Source organism: Chelonoidis abingdonii, chromosome 5 (assembly GCF_003597395.2).
Source record: "Chelonoidis abingdonii isolate Lonesome George chromosome 5, CheloAbing_2.0, whole genome shotgun sequence".
NCBI lineage: Eukaryota > Metazoa > Chordata > Testudines > Testudinidae > Chelonoidis > Chelonoidis abingdonii.
In genome coordinates this window covers 57,135,311-57,155,336 of record NC_133773.1, presented here as the reverse complement: position 1 = coordinate 57,155,336, position 20,026 = coordinate 57,135,311, and the positions used below count along the sequence as shown (strand labels likewise).

Genomic DNA, 20,026 nt, shown 5'->3' with positions numbered 1-20,026 from the left:
GGTCAGGAAGGGACTCTCAGCCAATAAGCTATGGGAAGAAGTTCACTGGCCAATTTGTCTGAGACTTTAGGACAGTTACATCAAGGCTAGATTCTAGGTGCGCTACAAATGTTAATGATGGTGCCCAACTATGTCCGGTATCTGATCACATCTGATGGGACTTTATGCAGTTTTGGTCTACATAGCAAGATATATAAACCAGGGACATACTTATGAACCATCTGTTAACAATAAGAGCCGATTGAAAATTTTCAGAAGCCAATACTTTTTCAACTGTAAATAAAGGACAAATATTTTCCAATCAGCTCAATTACATTATATGGAAAAAAGCTGTGCGTGGATTCAGCCATATTATTACCTTCTGACAAATTCAATAAGAAAAAAAAAATAAAGAGTGGTTCAGCCATTTTACCGCTACTTTGTGAACAAAAGCAGAATTTTTTTCCAAAACACTGTCTTGAACAAGTTATTCACCCCAAAACAAACAAGTCCATAGGTCTAATACCAAACTGATAGGTGACTACAGAAGTTCTGTGATGCTTCTAAAACGGTCTAGCCCAACAATTCAATTCATTAGGATAGTAACTGTACTGGTTACCCTAAAACTACATCCAAACAAAAAAAAAAAAAAAAACCAAACAAAAACACATAGCCAGCACAAAATACAAGTAGACAGTCTTCCTAATCATTGACACTATTACCTTTTGCAACACTTAAATGGCAAGCACCTGTAGAATTGCAGAATGACTATTACAATAAGACAACACTGCAATACAATTGTGTATTTATATACAAAAACATTCAAAATACACGGTCCACATCTTGTAGGTGAAGATGATTTCTCTGAAATGATACAGGGTTTGCCACTACCAGTCCCTCTGACATACAAAGATGGCTTCACTGTCTATAGAGAAAAATGAGGAGGGAAGTCAACCCTTTCTGAAGCTTGCTTTGTTTTTGTTTTTAAATAGCAAATCTCAGCTTCTCCCTTCTCTCCCTTAGCTAGAAACTTTGGCATATTTGGGACTGTAACAAGATCTGCCTCCCAGCAAATGGAGGTATAAGAAGTATTTTAAACTGGCGGTTCATTCAAATGCCCCAATCAGAATCCCACCTCTGTTAGGAGAGGTGTAAACACAGGATGACACTACCCTGGGCCTAAGGAGTTTACAATTGCAAATTATTAAACAGAAATATCAAGGAGGCAGAAAATATATTTAAATAAATTTGAGGCCATTTATACAGATAAGTGGCAAAAAAAGTGTTTCTTTAAAGGTGACCTAAAAAACAAAAAGCAATTGCTTCCTAAATTTCCTTATAAGAAAAAGCTCAGAAGGCCTTGAAAAAGGCAGGAGATGGTTTATCAATTCCCTGGACTTTACAGTACTTGAGACTCATTAGCTTACAGTGGTACATCATCCTGAAACATCTTACTCCTCCCTCTTTCCTTCATTAGCAGATGTTTGTCATAAAGCCAGCCTTTGTTTTAAAGAGGACTCCTAAATGGATTCTTAAAAGTTCTACCAGCAACTTTAAAATTAGTTCCCCCTTTGTTTTAAGTAGCAAGAGAAAAGCTTTTCTACTGATCATAAGCCATCAGATAAATTTAACAGTATTTTGAAAAAAAGAGTAAATATGTTCTACCTTAGGCCAGGTCCACACATGGAAGCCATTTATCATGGCAAATCTGCACTTTTACCAGTATAGCTGTATCAGTTCCATTTAGGTTATGTCCACATAATGTCACTACAATTTTTGTTGGTCAAGGGTATGGAAAAAACCCACCCCTCTAAACAACAAAAGTTAACGACGAAAAGCACCAATGCAGACAGCGCTTTGTCGGCGAGAGACACGCTCCTGGCAAAGAAGCTACCACCCCTCGTTCAGGGTGGTTTTCTTTTGTTGCAGGGAGGGCACAGGTGCACCATTGTAAGGTGCGTAGTATAGACATAGACGTAGTTACGCCAGCAGAAGTCTGCAATATTCCCCTGGCCTCGGTAGGTGGTTTAAGGAGCTGCAGTACTTCTGATTGGAATCTTCATCTCTGACTAGATAATTCCTGTAGCTGTCTTGGGGCAGTAACTTCAGTGATAACCAGATTGACAGAGTGCTAGCAGCAGCACCCTGATCACTGATGGTGCTGCACCATGAAGTAGTCTGCCGGCTCAGCTATGAACAATTAAATACTTTTTACTGCAGGAATGTAAGCACCTGGGTGGTAATTACCGGGCTCATGATGTAATTGGGAAGCTATAGGTAGAAAGAAGAGGCAGGAAGGGGGAACTTTTATAGTGTTAAGTCTGAATGCAGAAATGATATTCTTAATGAAATATTACAGCTAGCCACAGAACTTTTGTGCAATTGGCTATAGTAGGGATGCTCATGCACAGCAATGATAGGAGCCATTTATATAGAAAAATAAGAAGCCTTAAAGTAGTAACATTTTCCTTGCAACATTTATGAAAAATACAAGAAAAATGGGGCTCAATAATAAAAGCTCTTCTGCAATTCTTTAAGAACACCAGAAAAGGCACGAGAACCTAAGATACAAAAGTTCCGTGCATTTGATGATCACAGACTCAGGAACCAAGTCTGCTACTCCACAAAACCAAAGAAGGAGCTCAGAAGGGAAGTTCAGAAAGTGAGCTGTGCTGAAAAGGGAGGCTGCATGGAAAAAAGCTTCTACTGCAAGGTGCCTGTGTTATCTTGTGTGTGAGAGGAAAAAAGTGCAAGTATACAAGGTACATATAGTGAAAGGAAAATAGCCTTGGTATATTTATGGCCATGAGGTGACAGAAGCAGACTAGACAGCACAGAGCACCTTGTGACACCAGGACAAGGATTTTTTAAAGCAATAATTCATACTTGCAAGGCACTAGCACTTCACCTTGGATGGATGGATAGGGATGGAATGCAATACTTGTCTCTTGTTCCTTGGCCAAATGTTTCTCTCCCCCAGAGAGAAACTTTGCCCAAGCTGTTTTTGAATAATCAGACAGTTTAGCAAACACTTGAACCCTCCTAAACTACCATTGTTTTTTGCTCTGGGTTACTAAAGGTCAAACTTTTGTTTAAGTGCTCTCTCTCCTATCTGTCCAGAAAGCATGCATCAAGGTTTGAAACTAATATCTGTGTTTTAAATATTTCAAAAGAGATTTCTCTAGATTAAAATCTAATGCTAGAAGTTACACAAACTATAGCTTACACGTTTAAGGTAATACAAAGACTTTTCCTCTGCCTCCTACATCCCAAATGGAAACACTGAACACATCAACACCAACAGGAATAATAAAAGGACCTATTATTAAGGATGCTACACTGCAAAACCAGCAATGGGCAAAAATGCAAAACAAGCAGCTGTAATCACTGAGACGGTAACCTACACATAGCTAGATTTCCTAAGATATTCAATAAGGCCAACGTTTACACCTTTTAGAGAAAGTATAGTTCTTCACTGCCTTCACCAGGTCTTCATTCTACATAGTTCTACTAAAATAGGTCACTGACAGTAATATCCTCTATGAACCAATGTAGGTCCCATCCTCACTAGCAAAAAGCTAATGGAGTTAGATGTCTAGAGATCAGGGAAGGAGACTGCAAATCGGGAAACCCTCATTCAATGTAAATCAACATCGATTTCAATGGTGTTGATCTATGCGAGCTGAAGAACTGGTTACATAACTCTGACTTTAAAGCTGATTTAGCTAAACTGTTGGCTTTGAATCCAGTGAGAAAGCTTCTCCAGCATAGACAGGCCCTAGGCACTATCTTTCCATTAGCACAACAGAAGCGCAATACAGAAAACCAAAGAAAGTGTGCTATCAAATACAAGGACTTCAGGCTCAATAAAAGCAGTGAAGAATCCTGTGGCACCTTATAGACTAACAGACATTTTGGAGCATCTGACGAAGTGGGTATTCACCCACGAAAGCTCATACTCCAAAATGTCTGTTAGTCTATAAGGTGCCACAGGATTCTTCACTGCTTTTACAGATCCAGACTAACACGGCTACCCTTCTGATACTTTTCAGGCTCAATGTATATCATAAGCAGTAAGACTTGAAGACCTTAAAAGAATACGGTGTTTTCACTAGTGAAAAACCCCACAGTTTACAGAGATTTTGCACTGTTAATCATTTAAGAATTCAAACAGCTTTATTGAAATGTGTTACTCTGGATGGAATTGTCACAAGAACAGGTTCTCTCTCCGTTTCCTACTTTTGATCAAGACAAAAATATCATTAAAATGATGCTTCACCATACTTGGCTTTGGGCCAAAAATGAGAAAGAGCACAAAAAATAACCAAAATTTCTTAGAGCCTTAAAAGTTCAACAGGCGTACTCATCCCATCTCTTCACTCTTTGTGTTCTCAACATTTCTGTACTTAAAAAGGAACAAAAAACTCATTTGCCATCATTTTGCCTCCTTGCATCATATACATCCCTCGGAGGAAACCTTCATTTTCCAACTGTCTCACCACTTTGGTAAGTGACTGAAAGACCAGGTAAGAAAAGAGAGACTATGTCTTGCTCTAAGGTAGTACAATTACAGGTAGAGTAAGTATTAAAAATCTACCAGCTCTCCAAACTAGACTACATTCCCATTAAAAAAAAAAAAAGCTACAGAAGTAACAAATGTACTGTTGCTGCCAAGTTTGTATAAAGTCCTTAGTCTCAAAACAAACAAACACTGTTTACGCAGTTGTATATCTGCTTTGATGTACAATGCCACTCACCCCATAATACTAGGAATGGGACCAGAATCTTCCCTAATTTAAAATAATTAGTCTTCAGCTAGACCATTAACACGTTTCTTGTCTCTCACAAAACCGCTCAGCAACCTTAAAAGCACAACTGGGCAAAGAATGAGCAAAAAATTGTTTTGCAAGCCATTTTTCTTTGTAAAGAAACATGAATGCAAATGTGGTTTGTGATTCTCTGGTATGCCGGGGATGGCCAGTGGAAAAGGGAGTGAGAAAAGCCTTTTATTATTCATTATCTTTTGTGTGTCATACCTAGAGAGACTGATAGGAACGCAATCATGCCCCCAAGCTTACAGAAAATTACTAAAGAATGATCAGGAGGAACAGCAAGAGATTTAAGAGTTTCAGCAAGACCTAGATTCACTTCTTACTCAGTTATGCTTTGGAAACAAATATGAGAGCCTCCTTTCCACCGTATCTAGGAAATAAGCAAGTTATAACCTGTATATTTTATCCATTAATCAAATCTGCCTTACCTGAGAGTCTTTACCCATGGATGCATGCAAGGCAGGAAGCTTTCAATTTTAACTACTTTCCACCTCAAGCCACACTGAAACCTAATTACATAAAGAGTGCAATGTATTGGTAGAATAAAAGATAAATATGCAGTTCATTAACACATGAATGTGAACAAACAGCAAATGTTTCCCCTCCTCCTCCAAACACGTTTACATGTGGAAACCTCAACAGGATTCTTTAGACACATTTCACATTTAAGCCAACTTTTCTGCTTTAAACAAAAAAAATGGCTACGTACAAGTTACTTTACTTTGATTCATTTATATACAAATGATTCTCCACCTAAATAATTTCATTGTGTCACCTCTCTATTTGACCCAATTACAGTAGGTTTAACATTAAACACTGCTGATTTTAGGCAGACAATTCATGTACATGCACACTAACATGGCATATTTAAGAAATATGAGAAACTCAAAGATTTACTATAACCTAATGTAGTGAATTTAAAATAAGCCTCTACAGTAGAATAACGCTACATATGTAGTGTGCTGCAAATACTGCTAATTTAATGTATAATATGAATATTTTAAACATTTTATGGCAATTTTGAAATGACATTAATATTTGATTCTTCAGTGTATCTAATTTTGTGAGTATAAATAAGACTATCACATAACTGTAGCTAATACCAGCTCTATTTGTCCCTCTCCAATTAACGTGTCATTTTTCCTGTAATTAAAATGGCCACAGTAGTCCTAACAATATTCTGTGGCCTCATCCACACAGAAATTGCATTGTGTTAATTAATGAGTTAAAAAAAAAAAAAAGCCACCCAATTCAGCTAAATCAGTGCAAAGCCTATACATTAGTGCAAGCTAACTTGATAACCCAGTTGAAAAGTATGCTTATGTAGGGCTTGCACTGGTTTAACTAAATAAGTTTCTAAACAGATTTTAGTTAAATTGGTTCACTGTATATAACTATAGCCAGCTTTTATAATGCATTGTCTAAATTCTGAAACTCAGTTTATACTTTTATCTGCTAAAAAAATAAAAAGCATCAAATACTACTACATTTGCACTTTCTTTATCACAAAGGTTTTGTACCCAGAGGTAATGTCTGTGAGCTTAAAGCTGTTACCAATCACTCCCCTATTCAACTACATTATTGAGTGAGGAGGGAGAAAACAAATGAGGCACTATCAAATATCAAATCAATGTTTTTAAATGTGTACCAATTTCTAAGTTATGCAATACTGTGCTGATCACTTTCGTGTAACATTTTAATAATTTCAGTGACAAAACTTGCAAGTTAAATATTTCTGAAGAAATAGTTAAATTATAAATTTAGACTATCTGCAATAGACAGCTCTAATTAAGACTGTCTGCATTAACATATTCAGACAATCACATCTGTTGCCATGTAGGAAAAAAGTCCCTCTTCTAAGCACAAAAATATGAAATTATGCTTTAAAAATTACTGGTGAACCGCATTAATGATTTACTCATATGCCAAGTCAGCAGTAACACTTGCCTTTGGATAATACTGCTCTGAACAGTACCTAAATATAATTTTATGAAGGCATGTTTAAAAATAATTTTCTTTTGCCCTTGTATTCCAGATGAGGCCATGTCTACAAGAGGAAATTGACTGGAACAGCTCCAGTTTAATTTAGGGGTTCTGGAACAACTCCCCATGCGGACACTATTCCTGAATAAAAGCAATTTTATTCTGTAACAGTAACTTCACTTCCAAGATGGAGTAATTATTCCATAATAAAAGTCACTTATTTCAGACTAGAGTGTCTACATGGAGGCCGGGGTCATTCTGGAATAGCTGAATAAGAATAGTTATTCTAGAATAAATGCTAGACAATTTCTCCATAAATCTATAACAGAAATTCAGCTGAAGAAATAAAACACTTCCCTACCACTGATCTAGGATCTTAATTATCTTGCAACTGTTTAACATGCCAGGTATTTCATACATAACATTGTTACACTGGACAGCCCTGGAGTCATATCATCACAATGTTAAACTGTCATTTCAATGGAAGTCAAGTACAGAGGTGGTGCACCAGTGGCCACATTGTTAATATTAAAAGATCCCAGGCACAGAAGATATGGCTGTGCAATTAAGTATCTAGTTCAAAGCACTGTACTATGAGGAAAGGCTGAAGGAACTGGGTATGTTTAGTTTGGAAAAGAGGAGATGGGGGGAGGGACATGATATCTATCTGCAGATACTTGAAAGTCTGCCATAAAAAAAAAAAAAAAAAAAGGAGAAACATTGTTCTCTTTTGCCACAGAGGACAGGACAAGAGGCAATGGGTTCAAACTACAGCACTGCAGATTTAGGTTAAATCTCAGGAAAAACTTCTTAACTATAAAAATAGTAGGACCATGGAACATATGGGCCTAGGGAGGTTGTGGAAGCTTCTTCACTGGAGGTTTTCAAAAGGAGGCTAGATCTGTCTTGGATGGTTAGACAAAACAAATCCTGCATCTTGGCAGGGGCTTACACTAGACCAGTGGTTCTCAACTGGGGCACGCCGAGCAGGTTTCACGGGGTCCACCAAGCAGGACCAGGGTTAGACTCACTGGAACCCAGGGCAGAAAGCCACAGACCCACTGCATGGGGCTGAAGCCTAGAGCCCCGCCACCTGGGGCTGAAGCAGAAGCCTGAGCAACTTAGATTTATGGTGCCCCATGGTGTGGGGCCCCTTGCAATTGTCCTGCTTGCTACCCCTTAATGCAAGCCCTGGCTTTTATATGCAGAAAACTAGTTATTGTGGCACAGGTGGGCCATGAAGTTTTTATAGCATATTTGCGGGGGGCTCAGAAAGAAGAAGGTTGAGAACCTCTGCTCTATCTCAGAAGTACTGTGTGTCAAGGGATCCTGATTCTGCAAACAAAACACTTACTGCAGAATATATAGTGTTTAGTACACTGTGTAGCCACATAGTTTGAAAAGTTCCTTGAGATACCTTAGAATTAAATGCACCATACTAACAAGATACTTAATTATTATTATTATTATTATTATATACACTTAGTGGATTCATCCCAATCTACATTACTTACTTTGCCAAAGTTTAATAATATAGTGGAGAAAATTGTATATGATCATGTAATTAAAGATTGTATCGTAATAGATATGCACAAGGGAATCAAATTAAAACTGTACAGGCACACTTAATGTGTGTCCCTGTGGGTGCTCCACTTCAAGTGAATGTGAAGCAGTACCCACTATGGCTGGTGGAACTTTGGAGTTGCAGCAGTAAGTACTGTAGACAGTACTGTATGTCCTACCCCCCCAGGACCCCTGCCCTCATTCAATCCCCCTGTTCCCTACCCTCTGACCGTCCTGACCCCTATCCATACCCCAAACTCCCCTAACCTCTATCCAAACCTCCCTGCTCCCTGCCTCCTTTCCATGCTGCTTGGAACACCGGAGGCTGGCAGCACTACAGCCGTGCCACCCAGCTGGAGCCAGCCTCGCCATAGCGCAGGACAACGCACTGTGTCTGACCGGGCTCTGCAGCTGAGCTCCCTGGCCGCCCACAGCATTGCATCAGCAGCGCAGTGTGCTGAGGCTGTGGGGGAGGGAGAACAGCAGGGGAGCTAGCAGCCCAGGGGCCGAGCCAGGAGCTTAGGGGCCAGGCAGGAGGGTCCCGCAGGCTGCCCACCTCTGCACTAGTACATTAAAAATAGCTGTGCAGCTGGGGCTGGAGCTCAGGTTCCTTGAGGGATGGGGTGGGACCACTGCCTGAGCTGCTACATCAAAGCAACATCTGTCTACATAGACATTTTTAGGGTGCTAGCACAAGCTCCAATAAGACGTCTGTGGATCCAGTCTGTGAGGCTCACTCCAAGATGCTGTGTAGACATACCCTTAAATTCTGTTAATCTGGGCTCTTTTGCATTCCTTAGAATTGGACTTTTAAGTGTTTGGCTTTTCTTCCCTAAAAAATAGCTTCCTCTATGCAAATGAACATTTGTTCTCCACTGAGATTGTATATTTCTGGAGTCAGCCATCAGCAGTAAAATTCTGTCCCCCTCCATACCTCACCCTACAAGGGAGTATTATCTTTAAAGCCAGAGGCCTGTTCTACACACAGTTCTTGTGCTGGTATAACTATTTCAGTTTGGGGCGTAATTTTTTTTTTTAACCAAGATAGTTATAACAATACAACCCCTTATGTAGATAAGTTATATCAATACAAAGGGGCCTTATACATGTGGCATAGGCCCCTTCCCATACAGTAAGCCTTTATACTATCATAACTGTGGCCACACCAGAGAGGTTAAACTGCTTTAACTATACTGGTTGCAACTTGTGTACGTGGATGAGCCCTAAGACACCGACATCTTAATAAAACATGCTTAACAAACTAATGAAGTTTGTTTTAAAATATACTGTGTTTTTTAAGCCAAAAAACTTTTAGAAATTCAAGAACCAGTATCCAGAAAATCTTCTTTCTAAAACTGGGTGGTTCCAATTATTTCAGACACACACACAAAATAAAAAAGTAAAAGGAATTTCTGAATACTAATGTTCAGATTAGTCCTGCAGAAATTAGAATGGAAAAAGACAGTGTAACTGGGTAAGTTGGTCATAAAAAAAATAAACCACAAATAAAAAGAACATTAGAAGAGTCACTTCATTAACCACAAGGCCGTCTTTGTGACCTCATGTCCATTTTCACCAGTTTTACAGTCCTTCTTTCAATAAGGTTATTTCATTAGTCTGTTTCACCACAGCACAAGAGAGCTCCTTATCCACATTTTACAAATATTTCTCCAAAAAAAATCGGCTTCAGTGCTTTACTTCCAGCTCAGAAAGTAGCTTACCTAAAGGGTATCTTGTTCTGATCGGACTGAACTTGTCTCTTCAATCTTCCCGTAATGTTCTATTGATTTTCTAGTGCTTTCCGTAGCCTCTCACAAATCCATTTTACTCTGTAGTTATCACAGATAAATACAGATGGATGCAAAAAAAAAACAAAAAACAAACACCCTAGTTTCTCCCAATTAGCAGAGATCATATATGATACAGTGATGATTTCACACAAGTCAAACCAGACAGTAATTAAGTCTACCACCAACAAAATACCAAACCAAAGGACACAGACAAGAGCCACAAGCAGGATTTGCTATGTGTGCATTGTGAAGCTTTTACTATCAGTAGAAATAGCAAGAAGATTTAAGATGCTTAACATACAAAACAGTTAGATTTTTTCCCACTTTAAATAGTTTATCTGTACCATACTAGTTTCTAATGGCATAAACTATTTTAAAAATCACCATTGCCTTCACTAAGAAAAGTAGTGAGCTATTGACAAGCAGGATTTAAAATCAGTTAGTTTTAAATTAGGTCGGGTCATATAATTCAACATATGATCAAGATACAATATACCACTCAGTTCTACAGAAGCATTTCAACAGAGATACATTCAGAGTCACTACTTCTAGTAGGATAAAGATCACTAGTAGACTGGAAAAAAGTGTTAAACCATTTGCCTGCTTTCACCACTTTGTGTAGTCAACAAGTAAAGCCTGGTCATTTTTGACCCTCAGGAACTGTATAAAATTCAGCTTTCCCCCCACCCAATGAGAGAGAGATGGTCATTCTCTATTTCAATTGATAATGACTGGGAGAAGGAGGTTCATAATCAGGGTACCTCTGCTCACACAATTCCTCTTCATAATTTCAAAATTTTCTTTATATAAAAAGTGTTTTAAGTTATACACATGGTACTCTCTGCATCATGCATTTTTGAAGCATAACGGGGCATGCCACACATGCTTGCTTTGGTGCCCCCATAATGTGGTTTAATTATGATGACTGAACTAACAGGCTCACATCACAGACTTTTACAGGTTGACCCCATGTCATTCTGATGTATCATTTTGCACCAGTTCAGTGCTGTAAATCAATTTAAGATCTCCAGCAGGCTGAAAAGGCTGGTAATGATGCTTTCTCTGCAGTCTCTGGGGACTCCACATTATACACAACTTACATTATTTATAAAGCGGAGATGATGCCTCCATTAGCCTTGTAAGACTACAGAAATGAAGGCTTTTGTATACACACAGCTTGGACTGGGTAGTGCATACTATTGTATTTTCAATATAACATTCAAACGTATTACTCCCTACTTATATATATATATATATATATATATATATATATATATATATATATATATGAACATGGCTTCTAAATTTCAGTCTTTAAGTTGTACCCATAAAGTGGCTCAGAATTTAAGGAGGGTCTATAAAAAAAAAAAAAAAAAAAAAAATCGCTCCAGTATTTACAAAAACTGGCGCAGCAATGTTACTAACCATTGCATCACTTCTCTCTACATTTCAGCCCTTTACTTACTGGTTTGAACTCTACATTTATCAACTTCCAAACTCTTGAATTAGTAGATTCTACTCATACAGAAACTGAAGGATCTCAAGCTGTTTATCTAGACTCTTTGATCCAGTACAGTGGAAGAAAGAATACATAAAATGAATAGTAGAGGATAGCATACGGGGAAAAAAAAATGTATTTGATTACATACCAAGGGAATGGAGGGGTCAAAACTAAAGCAAGGACAAATCCCTACCCTTAGGGTAACCTGATCTTGCCTTGAACTGATCATTTCTGGAGACTGCGTAAGGCTCCTAGATCACCCAACTCCAGAGAAATCTGTCAAGCCCCAAGTTACAGTGTGAAATTAATTATAAGATGAGAGTCTGAACAACAGCACAGGAATATCAACTATATGGGTTAAGTATTTTTCATCTTAACATCAAAAAACCCTAAAGACAGCCACTGTAAAGGAATCACAAAAATGAAGCACTGAATATTTAAACAAGGTGCAATGAGAATCTTCTACCAACTGCCCTGCACAGAACTCCTATCCAGATTGATATTTTTACATCGTGAATTGCAACTGGAAGCAAGTTGCCAATAAGTTTAATGTAGTAGTTATAGACAAGATTAAAATCAGTTTTAACACAGCAAGTTCCTTTACAGGATTCACTCATTGTTTGACACACTGAGGTGCAGACGCATGACCACATGAAGACTAGCAGAATTTGAGATGTCTACTTACAAAGAAGAGTGGTCTCTGCGGGTTGTTAGTCTCAGTTTTGAGTTTCATGTTGTGTAATGTACAAAATCACACACAAGCTAAGTCTTATAGGGAAAGAGAAGTCAGAAGAGGCAAGAGTTGCCAGTTTTTACATGTAGAGCAGTCTGAAACAACCTTTTAACTAAAATGTTAATTTCTAGAGAAATCATATCCTACTATGTCTGCCATAAAAGCAAATATATGCCCATCATTAGTTTATCTGAAATATACATGACTGGGGGAAAAAAAAGTAGAATTAGATGTTTTGACCATCAAATACTCCACCCAAGAGGATGGTGGCACCTATTCTTAGATGCAATGAACATAAGTTCTTTTTCCTAAATATACCAAAAGAAATCCTCTTCCTAAAAGTTAACTACAAATAAGCATATGCTCTACAAGCAAACTGCAAAACCAGCCTGCACATCTTCTTTAATTTTATAAACTGCTAACAAAGGGACAAATATTGTAGTTCTTACTCAGTCAAAACTCCCATTGACTTCATTAAAAATGATAATGTCTGGCCCAGCTACTTTAGAAAGCATGATTGAACATTTGCACATGGACATATCTTAATAAAATTTAAAGATACATTTATAGCTGGATAATCTCATTCTGTAAAGTAGAAGTAAATTGAAAATCACATTGAGAGAAGAAAAATCATGTGCATCCAAACCGCCTAATAATAGAAGAATTTTAAGTGAACTTTCCTTGACCTCTAAACAAATCTTGTTGCAAAAAGCAAATCCATTAGGAGGAACAAAGATTTGGATTAGCTAAGTCATTAGAGAAATGCTTTTCCCAAATAAAAACAGAGGGCATTTGCCTTATGCTAGCCAGAGCTTTACAGGAACTGTTACAAGTTTCTCCCACTTGGCTTTGAACACAATGGGGCCAGGACAAAAGTCTGAAGCAGCAGAAGCCTCAGAAACAGGGTTTTCTAATGAGAGGGGGGAAAGGGGAGAGATGAAGAGGGAAGGAGAGCGCTCTTGGCGGGTCTATTTTCTCTTCCTCCAGCCCAACAAAGAAATCTACCTAGAAACTTTCAACCAAGGAAGGCAGCAAAGAAGAAAGCACAGAAGTCACAGGTTTCTCTCTGGGAACCCGCAGAGACGCCATCATACTGGAGAAAAACGCTGTCGCCCTCCAAAAAAAAAATTAAAATTAAAATTAAAATCCATCCTTCCCTACCCCAAACCGTGGTGAAAAGAAGAAGCCCGGACCCGAGCCTGAGGCTGGAAATAACTGGGGGCGGGCGGGCAGTAACAAGGCAAAGCGCAGCCACCATGCAAACCACTTCCCCGAGCGCAGCAAGCCCTGCCCGGCCCCGACCAGTCAGCAAGCCCCAGGACGCAGAGGTGGGATAGAAGGGGTCCCCGCCCAGGCACAGGAGCCGGCTTCGGAGAGGGCAGAGAAGGGGAAAGTTGTTACCAGCTGCTGGGCGGCGAAGCGGGCAGAGGAGACACCGAACGCCGCGGCCGCTGGCTGGCTGGCTCGCTCCTTCCTCCGCAAGCTGCTGCTGTTGCGGCTCCAGCCGCCAGGCAGCCCTGCGCTCGCTCTGCCTCTGCGCCTGGATTGATCTGGTCTCGCTGGCGTCAGGCAGTCGGAGCCGCCCAGCCTCCACTTACCCCACTGCCAATATAACACACACACACACACACACACACCAGACCGGCGAGGGATCCTCTCCAAATTCCCACCCCCGCCAGCAGCTGCAGCTGCCTTGGGGCCCCTCTACAAAGTCCTGCGTCGTGCGCCTCCTGCATTGCTGGATTACTTTGGTTTGTTAGGGCCAGCCTCTAGCGTTCACAAATCACGAAAGTGACTTAAAACCCACGGTTTAAAAAAACAGCAATACATTTTGGCTACTTTTTATTTTCCATCTGGTTTCGCAGTCTTTAGAGTACACTTGCTTCACGTTTCAAATGTGTCCCTGCAAACATGAGGGCTAGTAATTTTTATATTATTATTGTTAAAACTGATATTCTCTCACAACAATCTCGTGTTTCCAGGAGTTGTGGCCCAGATTGTGTGGTGTAGTCCATGCTTGGGCAGAGATTCACCACCACAGAGCTCATGCCCAGAGCAGAACAAAGTTGTTGAGGAAGAAGCCTGAGAGCTTGTCCACACAGTGAAATTTCCTGGCATACCTTAACTTAAACCTGTATAATTATACTGCTATAGTAATGCCAGTAAATCTCCCCATGCAGACAAGATCTAAGTATTATATTAACCTAATCTTAAAATACAGAGAAATTGAAGTACAGAGAGGTTATAAGGCCCTGATGCTGCCCACACTTTTGCACAGAAGTAATTTTACATGTGTGAGGAATAGTCCTCGATGACTCACACATATAAAGTTACTCATGGGTGTCAGGCCATGTCTACATTATGGACGCTACAAAGACAGCCTATAGTGTCATAGCTACACCACTGTAACCCCATAGTGTAGACACAGCCTACAGCAAGGGAAGGGATTTTCCCTTCACTGTAGGAACACCACCTCCCTGAGCAAAAGTAGCTAGGTTGACAGAAACATTCTTACATCATCCAACACCAGGGATTATGTCAGCATTGCTTCCAATTGTCAGGTGTATGTAGATTTTTCACACCTCTGAGTGTTGTAGCTATGTCAACCTACATTTTGACACCAGGCCTCAGTATCTGCAGGAACCTCACCTAAATGACTTGCCCAAGATGATAAAAGAAACCTGTGGCAGAGGTGGGAGTAGAATCTAAATTGTCTGGCTCTCAGGCCTCTGCCACAAGATCACCTTTACTCCCATGCTGGTTAATAATGGAAATTCACCCACCTGTCTGGTAAACAGGCATACAACCGGTACAATAAACACAACAGTGGGAGACATGGGAACTTTGGTAAAGGATATTGGGGCACACACACACCCCCAACTCAAGAAAAGTATTGTGGGTTCAACACAAAGCGGCCAGGGCCTTCCTCTAAAAAAAAAAGGGGGGGGGGGATCATCTTGGATTAAAATTTGTATTTTAAATAAACCAGTCCCTTCACCTTTTCTACTTGGACCTTCTATTATTAAAGATGAATGGACTCTAATAATCCAGTTTACTCTGAACCATTTATGCCGTGTTTACTTTTTGTACTTTATTCAATTAAACCACTCGGGTTTCCTTTTTTGGTCCTCATGCATCAGTAGAACGCTGCAATATATGAGTTGAAAATACTACTGTGAAATGCTTACATCCAACAAAATAGAATGTTTCAAATTATTTTTAAGTCTAATGAAGACATTTATAAATAAAGAAGTGCAGAAGAAGGATAAGCTAATTAGCCTATATTATTTGCATTGTGGTAAAACCTACAAACCCCAGACAGGGGTCAGGACTCTATTGTGCCAGGCATAAGATGGTCCCTGCCTCAAAGATTTAACAAATCTGAGAACACCAGGACCAGATCCTTGAAACTAGGTGTTGCGCCACTGACTTCAGTGGGCCCCAATGGGCAGAAGAGTCTGCCCATACAGTCCTTACTGTAGGACTGGTTCCTAAGGAGATGTGACAAGAAGCGAATTAAGGACTAAGCAGTGCAGTTTGTCAAGAGTCTTGTTAAATCCACAATTTTTGCTATTGTGGGGGGGGGGGGAAGGTTGGGGTTTGTTTGTTTTTTGTGAGGGGGAGTTGGGTGGTGTGATGTAAAGGAGTTATAGTGCTTTCTATTATTTAGTTAACACTTCTTTGAGGGGTAAGGAAGGTCTAGATTTTATAGGCTACCTCTCCTAAAAAAGTGTGCTGTAAGCAGGTAATTAATTGTAGAGGCATGGAGAAAGTCAGTCATATGGCAAAGGGCCAGATTTTTAAAGGTAAAGATACAGATAGGTATCTAGTGGGATTTTCAAAAGTGATGTTAATTTCTTTGGTGCTTTTGAAAATCCCATTAGGTGCCTATCTGCATCTTTAGGCACCTAAATACCTTTGCAAATCTAGCCCTAGGAGGCTGCATGCAAAAAGGCAGAGAATGGGAGTGGGAGACAGATGTAAAATGAGAATTTATGTAGGCAGGATTTCCTTAATTGTTTCTTATTTACCATTCAAAATAAAAAACATCCATGCCAGTATTATGATTCAGTGTTGTTTTGTCTTATTTAATACATACATTACTTTGTGTAACAAATACCTAAAGAAATGCCATTTTTCTGAATAGGATAATTGCTCTCAGTCTCAGGAATTCTTACTGTGAGATCAGAATTTTCACGCAGATTATGACAGATGATTTCTAGTTAAAATCAGCCTGGCAACAGAAGTTTCATTTGGCTTGCTCCCTGGGCTTCTGTTACAGATAATGGCTTCTGCTGGTGACAATGCTGTGCTGAACTCCCTAGTTTTGCTTCATATTATGTTCACTAAATTTTTGCCAGGTGGATAGCCAATAATCCAGTAAAGCCGGTATTTTCATGAAGTATTGTTCAATATTGATCAATGTGCAACTTTTTACCTGAATCAAATTAGCTGAAACCATTTTCCTATCATTCATATTGTATTTTGCACAGACCAATAAATAAATAAATGGTCAAGTGGGGCATTTTGTAAGAGGAAAAGCATTTTTTTCCTCCTCATCATTGATAATGAGTTTTTCACAACTCTAGCTAGAGTTCTGCAATTTCAAATTTGACTCCTAGCTCATGAGTAAAACAATACTGATAACAACACTGCCCTTCCCACCCTCCACCAGGGTTTTATGGGTTTTCTTTTAAATAGGATAGGTAAGGAAGAGATATTAAGGAATGCCATATAGGCCTTCTCCTAACCATTATCATTAGAGAATATGAAGGGGGAGAGGCAAGCAACTATGTAAATCTATGAGGAACAGCATGGAAGAAGACCACAAAAGTGCTTGTAAGATGCTACTGGGAGAGTTAAAGGACAGAAGAGACTGGCTAAGTAAGGTGGAGCTAAACTATGAAGAGTCTTGAAGGTAAGGACCATATATGGTCCTAAGACTGACCAACTTCTACCAGAACACTTTTGATCACAGTATGGAAATCCATCTGCGTGGACCCGATTGCATAATAGGGACCTATCTTTGTTGCCATGTTTACTATCATACACAAAAAAAGACAAAGACCCTAAAGAAGCCCATTTCATTTCTTAATGTACAATTTCTTCCCGAATTAGCCCACCGTGATTAAGTAAGATTTATACAGAATAAACATGGAACTGATAACTTTATAAGATTATTAAACACATTTCTCTCTGTTATATTAAATAATACTTCTGCAACAAATATATCTGGAGATGACAAAGAGGTCTTTGATCAGGTTGAATAATCATTCTTCTTTTCCACTGATGGGATTTGGACCAAAATTCATTACTTGGATAAGATTAATGTACCCAACTATAGCAGCCAAGATCCTTATTAATGGTTATGATTCCAAAAGCCTGCGGCTGAGCTAACTCTTATCTCTGTTATTGTTTGCACTTATTATGGAGTCTCTGATGCAAAGAATTAATTCCAGCAAGGGTATTTTTGGTATAGGAATGAGCAATATTGAACAGCAGACTGTATTACATATGTTGAGGATACATTAATTTTTGCCAGTAACCCTATAGTGTCCCTAGCCAATGTATTGAAACAATGAAACATTTTTGGAGACTTTTCTGAATTCAAAATGAATACAATAAATCAGAGCCTCTGCCTCTAGACTTTGCCCAGTGCCATTCAGAGGCCTTTGAAGATCATTTAACTTTGTCTTGTGAACCACTTTAACTAGGGATATTGGAGTCTATGTAGCCAAACATTCTTTGGACCTTTTAAAATTAAACGATTTCCCTTTGGCCACTCAAAGATTTACATAACTGGAATAACCTAAACCTATTATTGGCTTCTTGGAAGACACCACTAGAATTAAACTTCACTCTCATCTTAATTACCATTTTCAAGTTCTTACAATCCCTGTCCCATTTACATCTTATTACATTTTAATATACTGCTTTGTAGTTTTTTATGTACGCAGGTGTCAAATACAAAATTGAAGCTTATTTTCTTTATCAGAAAAAATCAATAGTGGTTTGGCATTTTCAAACCTAGCTCTTTACTGTTTGGCAACACAGTTAGGTCCATTAGCTGACAGGTACAGAAATGGATCCCAGTATATCCCGTATCAATATATCTCTTTCCTTCTACAGTTTATTTATACCTTCACTAATATAATTAACCTGTCAACTGATTCAAAAGCACTGTGTAAGAGCTAGGTATTATCATTTATTACTATTAATATTGTTCACCATGCAGTGGTTATTAGTTTTTCTAAACAAAGTGTTTTTTTTTCATTTTGGAATGTATATATGAATTATATTTATACACCAGGCATAAGAGCAGGATTACATGTTTAGGAGTGGAAGGCTAATTGAAAGAGGTGGAATGTGGAGATTAGTAAAGTTATTCTGAGCTATTCTGGATAAAGGAAGCTATTCCAGGCATAAGGTACTATGCAGAAAAAAAGCAACAAGTTGGACATTTCTCTCTTGTATGGCAAGAGACCAGGAAAGACATTGTGCTTCTGTTGTTTATGGCCCAACTGGATGTACATAGGATTCCTGGCAAAGCACTCATAGTTAAGTTTTTCAAAGATATAATTGTGCCCAGAGGATACAGAACAGCTTTATGCCAATGCAAATAGTATGCCCTCTCATGTTATTGTGCCTTACTCTATATTGTGTCCACCAATTATAAAAAGGCTTGTGGGCTCTCTACTTAAAACATGTAGGCAGCCAAACCTAAAACAGCAGGTAAAATCTGCAGAGCCCTGCAAAACCTTTTTTGCGGATTGGATACAGATACAAATTTTGTATCCACACAGACATGTAAAAAGCTGGGCTGCCTAACCTGTTCGCCTGGGCAATGTGTTCTTGTCTAGTACTTGATGGTCTTGAAACAAATGTATATACATTATTTTCCATTTGCACTTCCTGGTGCAAACTATGTTGCAGGTCTCAAACATCCTGACAGTAACACATGATTACACAAGTTGTTGAAAACATGTACATATAACAGGAAGCACAGAAAGGCAGGACTGGAAGGAACCTCAGTAGGTCATCTAGTCCAGTGGTTCTCAAAGCCAGTCCGCTGCTTGTTCAAGGAAAGCCCGTGGCAGGCCGGGCCGGTTTGTTTACCTGCCTCGTCCGCATGTTCAGCCAATTGTGGCTCCCACTAGCTGCGGTTCGCCACTCCAGGCCAATGGGGGCTGCGGGAATTGGCATGGGCCAAGGGATGTGCTGGCCACCCTTCCAGCAGCTCCCATTGGCCTAGAGCAGTGAACCGCGGCCAGTGGGAGCTGAGATTGGCCGAACCTGCGACAGCAGGTAAACAAACCGGCCCGGTCCACCAGGGACTTTCCCTGAACAAGCAGAGGACCAGATCTGAGAACCACTGATCTAGTCCAGTCCCGTGCACTGAAGCAGGACTAAGGGTATGTCTACACTTACAGTTCTGCAGCATGTGTGGTGAAGATGCTCCACACTGATGGGAGAGCGCTTCTATTGACATAAAAAAACCCACTCCGCTCTCCACCAACATAGTGCTGTGCACACTAGTGCTACTAGTGTGGAATATTCACACCACTGAGCGACATAAGTTTTGGCGATATAAGTGGTAGTGTAGACATAGCCTAAGTATTATCTAAACCATCCCTCACAGGTTTTT

General features: G+C 39.5%; 1 protein-coding gene across 1 annotated transcript in view; it reads right to left on the bottom strand.

Annotated features, from left to right (window-relative positions):
* The window catches only part of SMAD1 (SMAD family member 1), a 77,925-nt gene extending 63,951 nt beyond the window's left edge, over positions 1-13,974 (bottom strand). Inside the window, exon 1 of the mRNA XM_032764898.2 lies at positions 13,783-13,974. The gene's annotated coding sequence lies outside the window, so the exon portion shown is untranslated. The remainder of the gene's footprint in view (positions 1-13,782) is intronic.
* Positions 13,975-20,026: the final 6,052 nt, after the last annotated feature.